Genomic DNA, 20,697 nt, shown 5'->3' with positions numbered 1-20,697 from the left:
ACAAGAGTCCCAGGTAACCTCGGGTGCATGGGGCAGTGGGAGGGTTGTGGGAAAGGGAGAGGGTTAGAAAGAAGGGAGTAGGGGAGGATTGGGGAAAGATCGGGGGACTGAGATGGGGGGAGGGAGGAAGGATGGATATGGGATCAGGCAAGTATATACCTCAACTAAGGGAATCATTTTAGGGTTTACAAGAGACTTGATTATAAAGGGGATCCCCGGTCCAAGGAGAGATCCCCAGATGGTTCTCTGGACAGAGGAGAGGGTGCCTGAACCGGCCTTGGCCCACAACCATACTGATGAATATTTTGCATGTCACCATAGAACCCTCATCTGGCGATGGACGGAGATGGAGGCGGAGAACCACGTTGGAACACTGGACCTAGCTCCCTAGGTCCAAATAATGAGGCAGAAGGAAAGAGAACGTGAGCAAAGAAGGCAAGGACAGAGGAAACCTTCATCCGACGTTGCATGGCGATACAGATGGAGACCCATATTGGAACACCGAACTGAGCACTCCACGGTCCAAATGAGGAACAGAAAGATGAAGAAAATAAAAAAAGTAATCAGGACTGCGAGGGATGCGAGCACCCACTGATACAAGGGAACTGATATAATGAGAGTTCACCAAGGCCTGTTGGACTGGGACTGAACGAGGACATGATCCAACCAGATTCTCTGAATGTGGCTGGCCCGGTGCCTTTTTGAAAAGCCATTGACAATGACACTGGGACTTGCTTCCTCTGCATATACTGGATTTTGGCGCTCCAGTCTGTTTGGACTCTCACCTTTCCTGGACCTGGAGGGAGGGGGGAGGAACTTGAACTTCCCACAGGGCAGGAAACCCTGACTGCTCTAGGGGATGGAGAGGGAGGAGGAGAGGGAGTGGGGGGAGTGGGAGGGTGTTGGGAGGAGGGGCTGAAATGGAAACTTTTATAATTTAATAAAAAAAAAAAGAAAGAAAAAAAATTTTAAAAGACAAGAGAAACTAAGACCATCCTGCCAATGGGACACTAGGTGGCAGTAAAACGAAGTCTAAATTATACTTCAGATTTTGCTCTGTGACAATGTCCTCCCTACATACAGACTGTCTGCATGCACTAAGTCACTTTCTAACATGGTCTAACATCCACATGAACTAATGAACAAGGTATCTGATGGTCTTTACCAGTTTCCCTCGGTACAATAAAATAGATAAAATGCTATTCTGTGAATCCTACCATCGTCAAAGGAACCTGTTCTCTGTAGAAAGAGAACATGGTAAAAAACAGAACTTGGTGACTGGTTAGGGCTTTGAAGGAGGGCGAGAGTTCAAGTCTCCCTTACTTCAGTGATTCAATACAATTTACCCACTGATGCTTACTAGAATAGAGACAACAGCAGACAGAGAAATGGTCAACCAAGATTCAGTAAATAGAAAAAGACATTTACAGTCTAAAATGTAAAATTTAGGCACACAGAGGCCTCAGAAAGCACAGCTATATGAACAGCTACGGAGAAAACTGCCTGTAAAAAAGCATGTGGATTCAATAAGATAAACATTCATAAATATAACTTAAACTTAAAATGTAAACTTACACAGAACTCTGAAATATTTAAATAAATATCTGACGCAGAATAGCCAGGGAATCCAGTTGTCCAGATATGGGAATTTCAAATAGAATCACATGAAGTTTTTAAAGTCACATGACTAGTATATTTCAATTATGGGAATCATAGTCCTTTGGTGTACTAGACTTAGGTACATGTCTAAGATTGAATTTCTAGGTCATTTTATTTGACGTATGATGTTATATGAATAGAAAGCATATTAGTGCTTCTGTTCAACTGTAAATCCCACAGAGGCCTTTATCATTATTTTTCCATATTATTATTATAGAATAAGCCTCTTCATTTATCATAAAGACACATTTTTTATATTTATCAAATTGTATTTTCTTTCACTTGAGCTCAATGAGGTGAGTGGGAAGGGTCCTGGGAATGGGGAAGTATGGAGATGTATATAACTTGGATCCTGTTGTCTAGATGCTCTCTGCAGCCTGGCAGACAATGGATCACAAATAATTCTCCCATATCCACCCACAAGTGAACGCCATTGCTTTTAAAGTTAGAGAGGATTGCCATTAGCTCTTTTCTTTATTTTGTTATATGAGGTGGTACCTTCTTCAAATGAGTATCATAATTATGTTTTTCAACTATTTCGGGAATGTTTCTTATAAATATTTTTATTAGAAAGTAATGTTATTAAATTATAAAAGTTTCCATGTCCGTCTCTCCTCCCACCTCCCACACCCTCCCACTCCCCCCACTCTCTCTCCTCCTCCCTCTCCATCCCTAAGAGCAGTCAGGGTTTCCTGCCCTGTGGGAAATTCAAGTTCCTCCCCCCTCCCTCCAGGTCCAGGAAGGTGAGCATCCAAACAGACTGGATCCCAAAAATCCAGTATATGCAGAGGAAACAAGTCCCAGTGTCATTGTCAATGGCTTTTCAGAAAGACTCCGGGTCAGCCACATTCAGAGAATTCGGCCACATTCAGAGAATCTGGTTGGATCGCGTCCTTGTTCAGTCCCAGTCCAACTGGCCTTGGTAAACTCTCATTAGATCGTCTCCTTGTATCAGTGGGTGATCGCATCCCTCGCAGTCCTGATTTCCTTTTTCATTTTCTTCCTCCTTCTGCTCCTCATTTGGACCTTGGGGGTCTCAGTCGGGTGCTCCAATGTGGGTCTCCGTCTGTATGGCCATCCATCTTCGGATGAAGGTTCCCTCTGGTCTTGCCTTCTTTGCTCACGTTCTCTTTCCTTCTGCTTCTAGTTTGGACCTAGGAAGTTAAGTCCAGTGTTCCAATGGGGGTCTCTGTCTCTATCTCCATCCATCGCCAGATGAAGGTTCTATGGTGATAAGTAAAATATTCATCAGTATGGTTATAGGCCAAGGCCGGTTCAGGCACCCTCTCCTCTGTACAGAGAATAATCTGGGGATCTCTCCTTGGACCTGGGATCCCATTTAAAATCAAGTCTCCTGTAAACCCTAAAATGACTCCCTTAGTTGAAATATATTCTTCCCTGATCCCATATCCATCCTTCTTCCCTCCCCCAAATCCCAGTCCACCGAGCTTTCCCCATTCCTCCCCTACTCACTTCTCCTAACCCTCTCCCCTTCCAAGAACCCTCCCACCCCTCCATGCACCCGAGGTTACCTGGGACTCTTGTCTATTTCCAATCTCCAGGAGAATAGCTACATGATTTTTGTCAGGTTCACCTTCTTATTTAGCTTCTCTAGGACCACGAATAATAGGCTCTAAGACCTTTAATTATGGTTAGAATCCACTTATGAGTGAATACATACCATATTCTTTTTTTGGGTCTGGCTTACCTCACTCAGTAAAGCGTTTTCTATTTCCATCCATTTGCATGCAAAATTCAAGATGTCATTGTTTTTTACCGCTGAGTAAACCTCTAATGTGTATATGTTCCACACCTTTTTTAACCATTCTTCTATTGAGGGGCACCTAGGTTGTTTCCAGGTTCTGACTATTACAAATAGTGCTGCTATGAACATAGTTGAACAAATGCTTTTGTAGTATGTTAGGGCATCTCTTGGGTATATTCCCAAGAATGGAATTGCTGGGTCCTGAGGGAGGTTGACTCCCAGTTTCCTGAGAAACCACCACACTGATTTCCACAGTGGCTGCACAAGTTTGCATTCCCACCAACAATGGAGTGAGTTCCCCTCATTCCACATCCTCTCCAGCATAGGCTATCATTGGTGTTTTTGAGTTTGGCTATTCTGACAGGTGTAGGATGATATCTCAAAGTTGTTTTGATTTGCATTTCCCTGATTGCTAAGGATTTTGAGCATGACCTTAAGTGCCTTTTGGCCATTCGAAGTTCTTCTGTTAGGAATTCTCTGTTCAGTTCAGTACGCCATTTTTTAATTGGGTTAATTAGAGTTTTAGTGTCTAGTTTCTTGAGTTCTTTGTATATTTTGGAGATCAGACCATTGTCTGATGAGGGGTTTGTGAAGATCTTCTCCCAGTTCGAAGGTAGCCTTTAAGTCTTACTGACAGTGTCCTTTGCTTTCCAGAAGCTTCTCAGATTCTGCAGTTCCTATTTATTCATTGTTTCTCTTATTGTCTGCGCTCCTGGGGTTCTGCTTAGGAAGTAGTCTCCTGTGCCTATATCTTGTAGACTACTTCCCACTTTCTCTTCTATCAGGTTCAAAGTGGTCGGATTAATGTTGATGTCTTTAATCCATTTGGACTTGATTTTTGTGCATGATGATAGATATGGATCTATTTTCATTCTTCTACAGGTTGACATCCAGTTATGAGGCACCATTTGTTAAAGATGCTTTCCTTCTTCCATTGTATACCTTTAGCTCCCTTGTCGAATATCAGGTGTTCATAAGTTTGTGGGTTAATACCCGGGTCCTCTGTTCGATTCTATAGGTCGACTTCTCTGTTGTTATGCCAATACCAAGCTGTTTTCAATACTGTTGCTCTGTAATAGAGTTTGAAGTCAGGGATGGTAATGCCTCCAGAAGTTCTTTTATTGTCGAAGATTGTTTTGGCTATCCTGGGTTTTTGTTTTGCCATATAAACTTGATTATTGTTCTCTCAAGGTCTGTGAAGAAGTTTGATGGGATTTTGTAATTTTCTCATCATTTGCACTGAGGGTCTCTCAAGAAGGTAGAGAGAGGGGCACTGTCATAGTCACCTTCATATTTTTTTTCTCATTCCAAATTTGTTCACTACAGAAGGAAGTGTGGAGTCTTAATTTTGTTGGGTTTCCCCACAGAATTTCTTCTCCTTTATGTGCTTGTTTGCAAATTTAGTATGTCTTTAAAAGTCAAAAGTCATAGACTAAAGAAAGTAATACATTGTTAATATTTAACAGTTAAACATCTTCAGTTATGTTCAGTATGTCTGAAATCACTTGGCTATCTTTAAAAACTGAAAATAATTTACATTCTCCAAAAGTGAACTAAAAATCATGAGTCCATGACCTTAATTGTGTCAGTGTTGTTTGGAATAAACTTATGTTATGGTGTGTCATGTATCCAAAACCATGAGTTAGATGAGATTTAACTGTGAAAACAATTCTCATATTCAAAGATTTGACCTATGTGTTTTCTCATAGAACTTATAATATTGTTCCTTAGGAGTATTCATTAAACAATGATTTTTTCTACAAATCCATGATTATTATATCTCAAATGACTATGGTGACAACACATAATATGGAAGGAAATGTTTTTGTAAGTATCATTTAGGATTTTTATTGTATTTTAATAAATTTAAGTTTTTTTAAGGTTTAGCATACTTACAGAATTTTTTCTCATGAATAATCTCTCAAAGATGAATGCCATTCATTACTTTTAATCATACACGTTAGATTGGCTTGAGATCACAGACAGTGAAGAGAGTTATTACCGTGTCAAACATCTAGATCCACATGTTTATACACATTCAGCTCTACTTCTGAGTAAGAGAGAAGCAGTTGATAGTAAAGCTTTGGGGACAACAATTGATGAATAAATCCATTACACCTATTACACTGGGAGACGTAACTAACTTATCCAAACAGTAGAGACTGTCAAATTGTCAGAAAGATCAAAATGTATGGCAAAATAGTTCAGCATCAATGTAAAGCATTTTTATATGGTCAGGGAGGACAGACAAACAAATAAAAACTCTCTGTACAAAGCACAGCAAGAATCAGGGACAAGGAACAGATTTTTTCTCAAACCATATTCTGTGGTTGTGTTGTGCATGAACATGGTCTATCTGTGCTACATCAAGTTCTAATGGTGTCTACTGTCTTCTTGTGACAGTGAAATAAGTAAGTAGAGTGAAACCGAGCTTCAAAGGTTCCATTCTTATTTACTAGGCGTCCTTCTTTACCTATCCCCACATCCTTCATACATAGTTCTTTGTTATTCATGTCTAAGTAAAAAGAGGGTTCCTAACAGTAGGTCCTCATGGGAATTATGAAAATCTCAGTATATGCTTTTCATATCAGAATATATGAGTCCATCAGAATGTATCATAACATACAGTGGTAATATGCTACATGCTTAATGAACAATGTCTACTGTTAAAGCATCTTGAACTCTACTGCTTCCATTAAAAGAAGGCAAAAATACTTGCAGTTCTCTCAAAATTTCAAAGTCCCAAATAACTGCATGTTGAAATAAAATTGCTTTCCCTTGTGCTTCATTCCACAGCTTCTATTCGTTAATCTAACTAGCAGCCCCGACATCTTTGTGAACCATGCCAGTAAAAGCAAGGTAGAGGTTATGATAAGCTTTATAAGATTTTAATCTGCATTTGAGTTCAGCTTTCCTTTCCCCACTGATGCTTTGCCTTGGTTGAGTACAACAAACTAGTGCAGCCCACGATCTCACTGGATAACGTGACTCCTGAGCAAACCACTTGAACTCAGCAAGGGAGAAACTCAGGATTTTAATCGCTCTTGTTTTCTTGAGTATCCGTTTAACCAAGCCAGGAGTAAATACTCCCTGATTTCTGAGGCTCTGCAGATGGTGACTGTGCATGTAGCAGGTGAATGGTATTTAGTGATACTTTTTTTAAAAGCAAATCCTCTAGAGAGAATCGAGGAACAGAAGCTCAGAAGAGATGGATGGTTCTATAGTAAGTGTGTCTCTGCACAGCAGCTATGCTCAATTGCTTCTACAAAGCTGAAATATTTATGTTGCACATTTCTCTGCTTCTCATAGTCTTGCCTACGGAGTTTATTTCTTTTGATATTTGCTTGTCTGTGCTAAATTATTACAGTTATGATTGAGTCTTTAAATATATACTATTGTGTCAAATTCCCACTGTTTTGTTTTGTTTTGTTCTTGCCTGCTCATTTTTTTTCAAGACATAGATCCTCAATGAACTGATGATGCTTATCCTGAAGGATTCCATTGTAACAGAGGAATATTGTAGTTTTCTGATGCCCAATTCCTCCAGAGACCAAGTCACATCCTCATATAAAGACAGAAAATGCAAATATATGGCATGACTTCTGCACGGGGCTCTCTTGGTTTACTGGTTTATGAAAATACATGCTCGTTCACATGAAATGCGTAGTCTAGCACAACTTTTTCAGTTATGAGAAAGTGGAATCAGGAATGGCGTATTCTTGTGTTAAACAAAACTCCATATATGGAATTCACTTGAGAATCTGGAATGTGGCAGACATATGTAGCTTATGCGTGGCATAAAATTGATACTGTTGTATTCACACTACAGTTTCCATGCTCTATTCCTTGGGCAATCACTATCACAGCAAAAATGATGTGACTCTGTGTGTGAAAAGCTGTCATCAGTTTATCTTAATGTATTGATATTGACTTCATTCACCTGTATTCAGTTCTCTGAGACAATGTCTACCACTTCAGAGATCATTAGTTTGGTTGTTTTTTTATTTCTGATTTCATATATAGTGTTTGATTCTTTAACCAGGATATGTTGGATTCATGTTATCAGAAATAATTATTTTGAAGCATTGCCAAGTGATGAACATAAACTATCAAATCTTTTGCAGAAAATGAACTTTTCCCTAATTATTTACATTTGATTCCTTGCATTGGAAACTCCCTTGCATGGGATCTCCACACATTTCCCCCAGTTAACATGGATGTTTACATATGAATATTTCAGAAAAATAGGGATCTATTTATATGATTTTTTTACTTATCCTTCTATTGAAAACAGGTTTCCTTACATAATTTCTTAATTGTGTTTGTCTCAACTCTACTATGCCCAACTCTTCCCCATCTTTTTCCCATCCAGATCCAACCCCTTTCTTTCTCTCATCACAAAAAAACTGGTTTCTAAGGGAGAATAATAACAAAAAATATACTATTGTATAGTAAGATAAAACAAAAACTACCACAGAATAATAGAAAAAAACAATTAGAAGACAAATAGCCCAAGAAAAGTCAAAAGAAACAGAATCCTCCAATACACTCAACTGGAATCTGTAATAGTGTGTGTGTGTGTGTGTGTGTGTGTGTGTGTGTGTGTGAAAATATGATAAGAAAATGTGTAAATAAGATGAGATATAAGGGAAAGAAAGGATGCAAAGTTCTGACATAACATAATGAGACAAGGAACATCCAAGATGCTGTTAAATTTTTTGGGATGTTGGGTTTTTTTTTTCAAGACAGGGTTTCCCTGTAGCTTTGGAGCCAGTCCTGGAACTAGCTCTTGTAGCTGGCCTCAAATTCACAGAGATCCACCTGCCTCTGACTCCTGAGTCCTGTGATTAAAGGTGTGTGCCATCACCACCTAGCTTGCTATTGAATTTTTGAGGCTTGTTTTGCAGCATAATTTTGAATGTAAATTCTTATCCTAGCGACAATTCCTTGAAAAAAGTAAATTTTCATTTGAAAATGAATATAAATCAGAGATAGCTTCTGGGTTATGGATCTGTTCATGAGTCCACTTCTTACTTAATTTCTAATATTAACTCAGGTGCATAAGTACATGCCCTATGTATGCTGCTTCTATTTCTGCTAGTTAATATCTCCTTCAATCCAGCTGAGGTAGAGGGCTGTGTGTTTGGGAAGGGTGTGTGGGTATTTGTATTTTCCACCATCCTTGACTCTTGCACACTAGCTTCATCCTTTTTTAAAACTTTTATTTAAAAAACTATCTTTTTTTCATTTCATGTACCAATCCCATTTGCCCCTCCCTCCCCTCTTCCTATTCCTTTCATGTTACCGCCCCCCTCACACCCCCCCCCCCCCGCACTCAACCCCATCAACTCCTCAGAGAGGATAAGGCATATTGCTTTGAGAAAGGACCAAGTCCTTCATGCTACATCTAGGATGAGCAAGGTATCCCTCCTAAGAGAATGGGTTCCAAAAAGTCATTACAAGCAGTAAGGATAAACCCTGGCCAACTGCCAGTGGCCCCCAGTCAGCGACAGTCATACAATGTAACCCACATTCAGAAGGCCTAACTCGGTCCTCTGCTGGTTCCTTTCCCATCTGGTTAGAGTTGATGGGCTTCTTTTAGCTCAGTCAAGCTGTTTCAGCAGTTAAGCCCATCATGGTCTTGACTTCTTTGCTCATATTCTCACTCTTCTCACTCTTCAGCTGGAATTTGGGAGATCAGCCCAGTGCTCAACTGTGGATCTGTGCCTCTGCTTCCATCAGTTGCTGGACAAAGGTTCTTTGGTGACATTTGGGATCGTCATTAATCAGACTACAGGGCAAGACCAGTTCGGTCACCCTTTCCACTATTGCTTAGGATCTTAGATGGGGCCATCCTAGTGGATTCTAGGAAATTTCTTTAGTGGCAATTTTTTTTGCTAGCCCCATAAAGGCTCCCACAATTAAGATATCTCTTTCTTTGTTCTCTGTCTCTGTCTTTTCCCAATCTCAAATATCCAGTTACATCTAGTTTCCTTCCACCACTCCTTTCTCCCCTCCTCCTCCCCTTCCAGCCTCCCTTCTCCTGCCCTCCCCACATGCTCCCAATTTTCTCAGGAGATCTAGTCTATTTTCCCTTCCCAAGGGCATCTATATATGTTTCTCTTAGGATTCTCTTTGGTACTTGGCTTCTCTGGGGTCACAGACTATAGGATTTGGTTATAGCTAAATCCACTTTTGAGTAAATACATACTATGCTCATCTTTCTGGATCTGGGTTACCCTCAATCAAGACTGTTTTTCTAGTTTTATTCATTTGCATGCAAATTTCAAGCTGCCACTGTCTTTTACTGCGGAGTAGTACTCCACTGTGTAAATGTCCCACATTTTCTTTATCCGATCTTTGGTTGAGGGACACCAAGGTTGTTTCTAGGTTCTAGTTATTACAAATAATGCTTCTATGAACATAATTTAACAAATGTCCATGTAGTATGATTGAGCGTCCTTTGGACATATGCCCATATTGCTGGGATCTAAGGTAGGTTGAATCCCAATTTACTGTGAAATTTCCATACTTTCCATGTCTTTTGGCCATATGAGATTCTTCTATTTAAATTCTCTGTTTAGATCTGTACCCCCATTTTCAAATTGGATTATTTAGTATTTTGATGTCTAATTGCTTGAGTTCTGTATATATTTTGGAAATCAATCCTCTGTCTGATGTGGGGTTGCTGAAGATATTTTCCCATTTAGTAGGCTGCTTTTTGTCTTATTGACTGTGATTTTTGAGTTACAGAAGCTTCTCAGTTTTAGGAGATCCCATTTATTTATTGTTGCTCTCAGTGTCTGTGCTGTTGAAGTTATTTTATTTAGGAAGTGGTCTCTTGTGCCCTTGCATTAAAAGCTGCTTTCCACTTTCTCTTCTATCATGTTCAGTGTCGTATGATTTATAATGAGGTCTATAAACCATTTGTACTTGAGTTTTGTGCTTGAGGATAGATATGGATCTATTTTCATTCTTCTACATGTTGACATCCAGTTATGCCAGCATGGTTTGTTGAAGATGCTTTCTTTTTTCCATTGTATAATTTTAACTTCTTTGTTAAAAATTAGGTGTTTATAGGTGTGTGGATTAATATACAGAACTTCAATTCTATTCCATTGGTCAAACAGTCTGACTTATACCAATACCAGACCATTACATTATTGTAACTCTATAATAGAGATGGATGCCAGGGACGTTGACGCCTCTAGAAGTTCTTTATTGTACAGGATTATTATGGCTATCCAGGGTTTTTGTTTTTTCATATGAAGTTGGTTATTGTTCTTTCAAGGTCTGTGAAGATTTCTTTTGGAATAATGATGGGGATTGCATTGAATCAGTAGATTGCTTGTGGTAGTATTGCCATTTTTATTATGTTGATCCTACCTATACAAGAGCATGGGAGATCTTTCCATTTTCTCGTGTCTTCTTCATTTTCTTTCTTCAAAGATTTAAAGTTCTTGTTGAACAGGTCTTTCACTTGTTTGGTTTGTGTTACCCACAAGATATTTTATATTATTTGTGGCTTTTGTAAATGGTGATATTTCTCTGATTTTTTCTCAGGTTCTTTATCATTTGTATGTAGGGGGCTACTATTTTTTTTAGTTGATCATGTATCCTTCAATAATATTGAAGGTAATTTATTCATCTGTAGAAGTTCCACAGTAGAGTTTTTGGGGTCATGTATGTATACTGTCATATAATATGCAAATAGCAAAGTTTGGCTTCTTCCAAATTATATCCACTTGATCTCCTTTTGTTGTCTTATTGCTCTAGCTGGAACCTTTAGAACTGTTTTGAATAGATATAGAAAGACAGGACAGCCTCGTCTTGATTCTAATTTTGGTGGAATCCCTTTGACTTTGACTTTCTCTCCATTTAATTTGATGTTGACTGTCATCTTACTGTATATTCCTTTTATTATGGTTAGATACGTTCCTTGTATCCCTGATCTCTACAAGACCTTTATCATAAAGGTGTTTCAAATGCTTTTTCAGCATCTGATGAGATAATCATTTAATCTTTCAGTTTATTTTGTGGTGGGTTGAATTGATAGATTTTTGTACGTTGAACATTCCCTGCATCCTGCGATGTAACTGACTTGATCATGGTGGATTTTGGGTTTTTGTTTTGTTTTGTTTTTGTCTTTTTTTTTTTTTGGTTTTTCGAGACAGGGTCTCTCTGTTGCTTTGGAGCCTGTCCTGGAACTAGCTCTTGTAGAGCAGGCTGGCTTCGAACACAGAGCGTTCCATCCACCTCTCCCTCCTGAGTGCTGGAATTAATGGTGTGTGCAGTAATTTATTGAATATATTTGGATCAATGTTCATGGGTGGGATTGGTCTGTAATTCTCTTTCTTGATTGCATCTTTGTGTGGTTTTGGAATCAGGATAACTGGAGCCTCAGAAAAAGAATTTGACAATGTTTCTTCTGTTTCTATTATGTTGAACACTTTGAGGAGTATAGGTATTAGCTCTTCTTTGAAATTCTTGTATAATTCTGCACAGAAATCATTCAACTCTGGACTTTTTTGGTTAAGAGGCTTGTGATAACAGCTTCTATTTCCTTACAGTTTATACATCTATTTAAAATTGTCAAACTGGTCTTGATTTAATTTTGGTATATGGTATCTATCTAAAAATTTGTCCATTTCTTTTACATTTTCCAATTTTGTGGAGTACAGGCTTTTGTAGTATGATCTAATGATTCTCTAGATTTCTTAACTCTCTGTTATTATATCTCCCTTTTAATTTCTTATGTTCTTAATTTGAATATTCTATTTTGATTAGTTTGGATAAGGGTTATCTATATTGTTGATTTTTCTCAAAGAACCAGCTCTTTGTTTCATTGATTCTTTGTATTGTTTTCTTTGTTTCTATTTTGTTGGTTTCAGTCCTCATTTTGATTATTTCCTGTCTTCTACTCCTCCTGCATGAGTCTGCTTCTTTTTGTTCTAGAGTTTTCAGGTGTGCTGTTAGGTCACTAGTGTGAGCTTCCTTCATATTCTTCATGTGGGCACTTAATTTTATGGACTATCCTTTTAGCACTGCTCTCATAGTGTTTCATAGGTTTTGGTACACTATGCCTGCATTTTTGTTGAATTCTAGGAAGACTTTGATTTCTTTGTTTATAGCATCCTGAGACCCAGGGGTGGTTCAGTAGAGCACTGTTTATTTTCCATGTGTTAGTGGATTTTCAGAAATTAGTGTTACTGTTGAACACTAATGGTAAACCACAGTGGTCAATAAGATCCAGGGGGTTACTCCATTTTTTTAAAATCTGTTGAGATTGGCTTTGCTACCAAGTATGCGGTCAGTTTTATAGAAGGTTCTGTGAGGTGTTGAGAAGAACGTATATTCTTTTGTGCTTGGGTGGAATAATCTGTACATGTCTTTAAATTACATTTGATTCATTAATCTGTTAGTCTTCTTATTTCTCTTTTAAGTTTTGTCTGCTTTACCTGTCTATTGGGGAGAATGGGGTGTTTAAGTCCCACACAAATAGTGTACTGGGTTTGATTTACAATTTAATCTTAAGTAATGTTTCTTTTACATATGTGGGTGTTTGTAGCAAATGGAGCGGTGGGCTGCATTCCCACCGCCTGGCTCACGGCTAGCTTGACCCGAAATAATTACACAGAAACTGTACTCTTTTAAACATTGCCTGGCCCATTGTCTTCATCCCCTCATTAGCTAATTCATATTAATTAACACATATTAATTAACCCATTTCTAATAATCTGTGTACCACCATGAGGTGATGGCTTACTGGGAGGATTCTAACCCACATCTATCTTGGGCAGGAGAAGCATGGCAACTGCCTGACTCTGCTTTCTTTCTCCCAGCATTCTGTTCTGTCTACTCCACCCACCTATTTTCTGACCGATCAGGCCAAGCAGTTTCTTTATTAATTAACCAATGAAAAAAAACCGAAATACAGAAGACCCACCTACATCATTTCCCCCTTTTCTGTTTAAACAAAAAGAAAGTCTTTCATTTTAGCATAGTAAAATTACATATACCAAAACAGTTATAAATCAAGAATTATAGTTACAATATCTATATCTATTTTATCTTTTGTTATAACTAAGGAAAACTTTAACTATCCTTTCTTTAATTCTATCAAAGACTCCGAAGGATATAATACTATCTAAGTAAATAAGAAGGAAGCAACTTCCAAATTCTAGAAATGACAGAGACATCTCGCTGCCTGTACAGTCAGCCAAAGTTCTTTTGTACTGTTGAGGCATCCATCTTCAGCATACAGACCTATAGTATCCAGCAGACATTTCCATGAAGCAGGAAAATTCAAAGAAAGTTCAGTCACTATCTCCTGTGTCCTGCAGAATGTCTCACAGACTCTTTCATGAATCAGGAACCCCGAAGGATCATCTCACATTTAGGAAAGTTCAGCAGTCCTCTCTCTGCAGGTTCTTTATGTCCAGTTTATGCATCAGTCCAGGCAAGAGCAGTTTCTTGCTCAAAAGGCTAATCAACTCCATAAGGAGCCTCTTCAATGCCCATCTTCCTCTTGAAGTAGCTGGTGCTGTCAGGAGCAGATGTGTCTCCTTGTTATGAAAAACCATAAGTTATTAAAACATTTAAAATGTCATATTCTGTAGTTTTTGAAAGATATGAAGAATACCTATCTAACTGAAATATATCTCTATATATCTAACTGAAATATATCTCTATATATCTAGAAAATCTAACTAACATGACTAAAAGCTTGACTATTATTGATGATTATCCATTAACAACCTATATTTTCAACTATATGTTACATTTTTAAATGAACTACACAATCACAATACCTTAATCAATATCAGAAAGGCATATACATATAACAAAATTGACCTTAAAATCATACCAATGCAACTTATTCATATTTATATCATATCCCACTTTAAATGTAAAAGAACATTTATAAACAATATTTGGGATTATGGGCACAGTTATTTCTCTCCAAACTGCTTCATGCTGAATAGGGGCACTGTTAATCAGATCTTTCATGGTGTAACCTGTGTGCCAGATTCATCTCAGTCGGCAGCTGAGTGAAGTAATTTTTTGAGGATGTTCACAGCAACCTTTCAGGAGGGCATGGTCTATCATACCATATTGGGATAGAAGCAATCCACAGGGTCTCATCCTCTGTGAAATCAAAAGAAGAACCTCTTTTCCAAAGCATCATATTCTTAGACCCAAATCCTGAAGTCAAGATACCTTTAGAACATAGATGCAAGTTCAGCTTAGCAGCCCATTTAATGAAATGTTTTTTTGTACTTAGCTCCTTCACTGTCAAAAATTTTAGAGAAAACACAATAAAATACATAATCCAGACCCTCTGTGAATTTTCCATTTTTACGTGGCTTATTTTTCTTTATTTATTTTACTCTATAACTATCTTTACTTTATCTCTTTAAAGACTTTACCCCTTTTTCTTTTAAGGCATTAACTTTATTCTCTATATTCTTTTTCTTCTCTCTCCCAAGCCTACGTACCCTCATCCAACACTGTGACCCAATTAGAGGTCTTTTATGTCTGAATCTGTCCTATTGTGAATCTGTAATTCTTTACTATCCAGGAGCAGTTCTTAAAATGCTAAGCACTTCTTTAAAAATTAAGTTGCACCATGTAGAGGTAATACAGTACTGTCCGTGTCCTTCCCAGTCTAAACGTTAATGGCGCTGTTATTATGGTAATTATGATAGTTCCTGCCTGAGATCAGCACAGTTCAGCATGGTGGAGCTGCTCCTGCCTCAGAGCCATTTGGTGTCCCTGAGCCACGTGCAGTTCCAGGCAGGAGCTGCGCTCAGCAGTCCAACCGTAGAATGAGCGTGCAACACATAAACTGTTTTCATCGGAGTTACAGTCAAATCTGCCATGCAGAGCACTGTGTAGCCTGGAAACCTCTCTATATGGCGGCCAGAATCGCCCATGCTCTCCTGCCTGCCTAAGCCTGATCCCACAGTCTGCCCAGGAGGGGAGCATTGAGCCATTGGCACAGTCTCCGAGTACTTTCTTTCTGATCCCGAGCAGGAACACAAACATACAGTCCAATAAAAGCCATTGAAATGTTTTAAAGCTGGAGTTTGCACTGGCAGCACAGCCCAGGAAGCTGCATTTTAAGACTGCAGCTTTTTTCCTGTTGTGGCTGCAGAGTCAGGGAAATTTCTCTAAAGCACGCCCTAGCGGACAGCAAAAAGCTGAGTTAAACTCTGTTTATTCTGTGTTTAAAATTAAGCTCTCTCAGGTTTTACATGGAGTTTGTTACCACGCTGGGCGCCATTCTGTAACAAATGGAGCAGCGAGCTGCATTCCCACCGCCCGGTTCACGGCTAGCTTTACCCCAAATAATTACACAGAAACTGTATTCTTATAAACACTGCCTGGCCCATTGTCTTCAGCCCCTTATTAGCTAACTCTCACATCTTAATTAACCCACTTCTAATAATCTGTGCACCACCTGGCTTACCAGGAGGATTCTAACCCACATCTATCTTGGGCAGGAGAAGCATGGCGACTGCCTGATTCTTCTTTCTTTCTCCCAGCATTCTGTTCTGTCTACTTTACCCACCTATATTCTGACAGATCAGGCCAAGCAGTTTCTTTATTAATTAACCAATGAAAGAAACAGAAATACAGAAGACCCACCTACATCAGGTGTTCTTGTATTTGGGACATAGATGTTCAGGATTGAGAATTCACCTCGATGAATTGGTTCTGTTATGAGTATAAGGTGTTTTTCTCCATCTCTTTTGATTGATTTTAGTTTGAAGTCTATTTTGTTAGATATTAAAATAGCTACACTCACTTGTTCCTTAGGTCCATTTGATTGGAAAATCTTTTCCCAACCATTTACTCTAAGTTAATATGTGTCTTTATGGTTGAAGTTATGTTTCTTTTATACAGCCGAAGGCTGGATCATGCTTTCATAATCATTCTCTTAGCCTGTGTTTTTCCATGGGTGAATTGATTTCATTGATATTAAGAGATATTAATAACCAGTGTTTGTTAATTCCTGTTGGCTTTTGATGAAAGTGTGTGCTTCCCTTCTTTGGGTTTTGTTGGTATGAGGCTATCTGTTGCATGTATTTGTATGAATGCAGATAGCTTTGTTTGGTCAGAGTTTTCCTTCTTGTACTTTGTGTAGTGCTGGATTTGTGGATAGGTATTGTTTAAATCTGTTTTTTTTTTCGTGAATTATCTTGTTTGCCAATGGTGATTTAAAACTTTTCTCATTTTAGTAGTCTGGCAATGCATTTGTGGTGTCTTCAAGTCAGCAGCACATCTGCCCAGGATGTGACTAGAACAATGGAAGAAAACAGTATACTACAGAAACATACAGAAAAAATCATAAAGCACAATTAAACAATGAAACAGTAAAAATCATAAAAAATATTTAAGATGTAGTTAAGTGATAATGAATATGTTAAAGATTTAGAATAGGAAAAAGACAACAGGAAAATGTATGATAAATAATATAATTATACTGTCCATGAAGGCATGTTCTTGGTGGTTTGTCCTTTTTGTCCTTTCTTCCCCATGATAATTCATGTAGAAAAGAATTGATGAAGGACAAAGTGCTGTTTGTAATGTTATCTCTAATCTAGAATACCAGATTTGGGGAATGTTGTTCACGGAGTTGTTTAGTCACATTTTTTTTTCAACTGTCTGAAATTTATTAAATTATAAAAGTTTCCATTTCTGCCCCTCCTCCAAACATCCTCCCAATCCCCCCACTAACCCTCCTTCTCCCTCTCCATCCCTAAGAGCAGTCAGGGTTTCCTGCTCTGTGGGAAGTTCAAGTTCCTCCTAACTCCCTCCAGGTCCAGGAAGGTGAGTATCCAAACAGACTGGATCCCAAAAATCCGGTATATGCAGAGGAAACAAGTCCCAGTGTCATTGTCAATGGCTTTTCAGAAAGTCTTCTGGCCAGCCACATTCAGAGAATCCGTCCACATTCAAAGAATCTGGTTGGATCACATGCTCGTTCAGTCCCAGTCCAACTGGCCTTGGTGAACTCTCATTAGATCAGTCCCCTTGTATCAGTGGGTGATCGCACCTCTCGTGGTCCTGATTTCCTTTTTCATGTTCTTCCTCCTTCTGCTCCTCAATTGGACCTGAAGGGGCTCAGTCCAGTGCTCCAATGTGGGTCTCCGTCTGTATCACCATCCATCGTCAGATGAAGGTTCCCTCTGGTCTTGTCTTCTTTGCTCACATTCTCTTTCCTTCTGCTTCTCGTTTGGACCTAGGGAGTTAAGTCCAGTGTTCCAATGTGGGTCCTGTCTCTATCTCTATCCATTGCCAGATGAAGGTTCTATGGTGATAAGCAAAATATTCATCAGTATGGTTATAGGCCAAGGCCGGTTCAGGCACCCTCTCCTCTGTCCAGAGAACAATCTGGGGATCTCTCCCTGGACCTGGGATCCCATGTATAATCAAGTCTCTTGTAAACCCTAAAATGACTCCTTTGGTTGAGATATATTCTTCCCTGATCCCATATCCATCCTTCCTCCCTCCCCCCCATCCCAATCCCCCGAACTTTCCCCATTCTTCCCCTACTCCCTTCTCTCTAACCCTCTCCCCTTCCAACATCCCTGCCATCCCCCCATGCACCCGAGGTTACCTGGGACTCTTGTCTATTTCCAATCTCCAGGAGGATAACTACATGATTTTCTTCAGGTTCACCTTCTTATTTAGCTTCTCTAGGATCACGAATAATAGACTCAAGGACCTTTAATTATGGCTAGAATCCACTTATGAGTGAATACATACCATATTCCTCTTTTTGGGTCTGGGTTACCTCACTCAGTAAAGCGTTTTCTATGTCCATCCATTTGCATGCAAAATTCAAGATGTCATTGTTTTTTACCACTGTGTAAAACTCTAATGTGTATATGTTCCACACCCTTTTTAACCGTTCTTCTATTGAGGGGCACCTAGGTTGTTTCCAGGTTCTGGCTATTACAAATAGTGCAGCTATGAACATAGTTGAACAAATACTTTTGTAGTATGAGAGGGCATCTCTTGGGTATATTCCCAAGAGTGGAATTGCTGGGTCCTGAGGGAGGTTGACTCCCAGTTTCCTGTGAAACCACCACACTGATTTCCAAAGTGGCTTCACAAGTTTGCATTCCCACCAACAATGGATGAGTGTTCCCCTCACTCCACATCCTCTCCAGCATAGGCTATCATTGGTGTTTTTGAGTTTAGCTATTCTGACAGGTGTAAGATGGCATCTCAAAGTAGTTTTGATTTGCATTTCCCTGAGCGCTAAGGATGTTGAGCATGACCTTAAGTGTCTCTGGCCATTCGAAGTTCATCTGTTGTGAATTCTCTGTTTAGTTCAGTACCCCATTTTTTAATTGGTTTATTTAGAGTTTTAGTGTCTAGTTTCTTGAGTTCTTTGTATATTTTGGAGATCAGACCTTTTTCTGATGAGGGGTTGGTGAAGATCTTCTCCCAGTCAGAAGGAAGCCTTTTTGTCTTACTGACAGTGTCCTTTACTTTACAGAAACTTCTCAGTTTCAGGAGGTCCCATTTATTCATTGTTTCTCTTATTGTCTGTGCTACTGGCGTCCTACTTAGGAAGTAGTCTCTGTGCCTATATCTTGTAGACTACTTCCCACTTTCTCTTCTATCAGGTTCAAAGTAGTCAGATTAATGTTGATGTCTTTAATCCATTTGGACTTGAGTTTTGTGCATGGTGATATATATGGATCTACTTTCATTCTTCTACAGGTTGACATCCAGTTATGCCAGCACCATTTATTAAAGATGCTTTCCTTCTTCCCTTGTATACCTTTAGCTCCCTTGTTGAAAATTAGGTGTTCATAGGTTTGTGGGTTAATATCTGGGTCTTCTATTCGATTCCATAGGTCGACTTCTCTGTTCTTATGCCAATACCAAGCTGTTTTCAATACTGTAGCTCTGTAAAAGAGTTTGAAGTCAGGGATGGTAATGCCTCCAGAAGTTCCTTTATTGTATAAGATTGTTTTGGCTATCCTGTGTTTTATTTTTTGCCATATAAACTTGATTATTGTTCTCTCAAGGTCTGTGAAGAAGTTTGATGGGATTTTGATGGGGATTGCATTGAATCTATAGATTGCTTTTGGTAGAATTGCCATTTTTACTATGTTGATTCTCCCAATCCAAGAGCAAGGAAGATCTTTCCATTTTCTGGTATCCTCCTCAATTTCTTTCTTCAAAGACTTAACGTTCTTGTCAAATAGGTTTTTCACTTCCTTGGTTAGAGTAACCCCAAGATATTTTATGCTATTTGTGGCTATTGTGAAAGTATCAGACACGAAAAGGGGGACATAACCACAGACACAGAGGAAATTCAGAGAATCATGAGATCTTACTACAAAAGTTTATATGCCACAAAGTTGGAAAATGTAAAAGAAATGGACATTTTATTTAGATAAGTACCATATACCAAAGTTGAACCAAGAACAGGTGAACAATCTAAATAGACCTGTTAGTCGTGAAGAATTAGAAGCTGTTATCAAAAATTCCCTACCAAAAAAAGCCCAGGACCAGATGGTTTCAATGCAGAATTCTACCAGAACTTCCAGGAAGAGCTAATACCTATACTCCTTAATGTATTCCACAATATAGAAACAGAAGAGTCATTGCCAAACTCCTTTTATGAAGCTACATTACCCTGATACCAAAACCACACAAAGACAGAACCAAGAAAGAGAATTACAGGCCAATCTCACTCATGAACATCGACGCAAAAATTCTCAATAAAATACTGGCAAACCGAATCCAAGAACACATTAGAAAAATTATCCATTATGATCAAGTAGGCTTCATCCCAGAGATGCAGGACTGGTTCAACATACGCAAATCTATCAATGTAATCCATCATATAAATAAACTGAAAGAAAAAAAACCATATGATCATTTCATTGGATGCTGAAAAAACATTTGACAAAATTCAACACCCATTTATGATAAAGGCTTAGTCACATTTTTGTTGGTGTTTTTATTGATTCTTTGGAAATTTTGCAGAGTACCTTATGGTACTTAGTTCATACTCATCTTATGTTCTTGAAGCAGTGATGGGACCCTGTAGTGGAGAGTCAGTTTTGGATGTCAGCTGATCCAAGCCATGCATCAGCTCCACAATCTACATCCTTCACTTGTCCTTTATAAATCTTCCCTCGGTGTTCCCAGCACTGATTCAGGACTCAGAAATTCGTCTCTTTTTAGGTCACCACCTACAGGTGTCAGCCCTTCCATGATCTTCCCACTGATGTCATTAG

At 38.8% G+C, this 20,697-nt stretch overlaps 1 protein-coding gene across 1 annotated transcript in view; it reads left to right on the top strand.

Moving 5' to 3' along the window:
- Positions 1-20,697, top strand: part of LOC148123059 (uncharacterized) — a 48,074-nt gene that overhangs the window by 11,317 nt on the left and 16,060 nt on the right. The window lies entirely within an intron of this gene.

This window comes from Myodes glareolus, chromosome 2 (genome assembly GCF_982192425.1).
Source record: "Myodes glareolus chromosome 2, mMyoGla1.1, whole genome shotgun sequence".
Classification (NCBI taxonomy): domain Eukaryota; kingdom Metazoa; phylum Chordata; class Mammalia; order Rodentia; family Cricetidae; genus Myodes; species Myodes glareolus.
The sequence above is the reverse complement of the archived record's forward strand: the minus strand, read 5'-3'. Positions and strand labels throughout refer to the sequence as shown.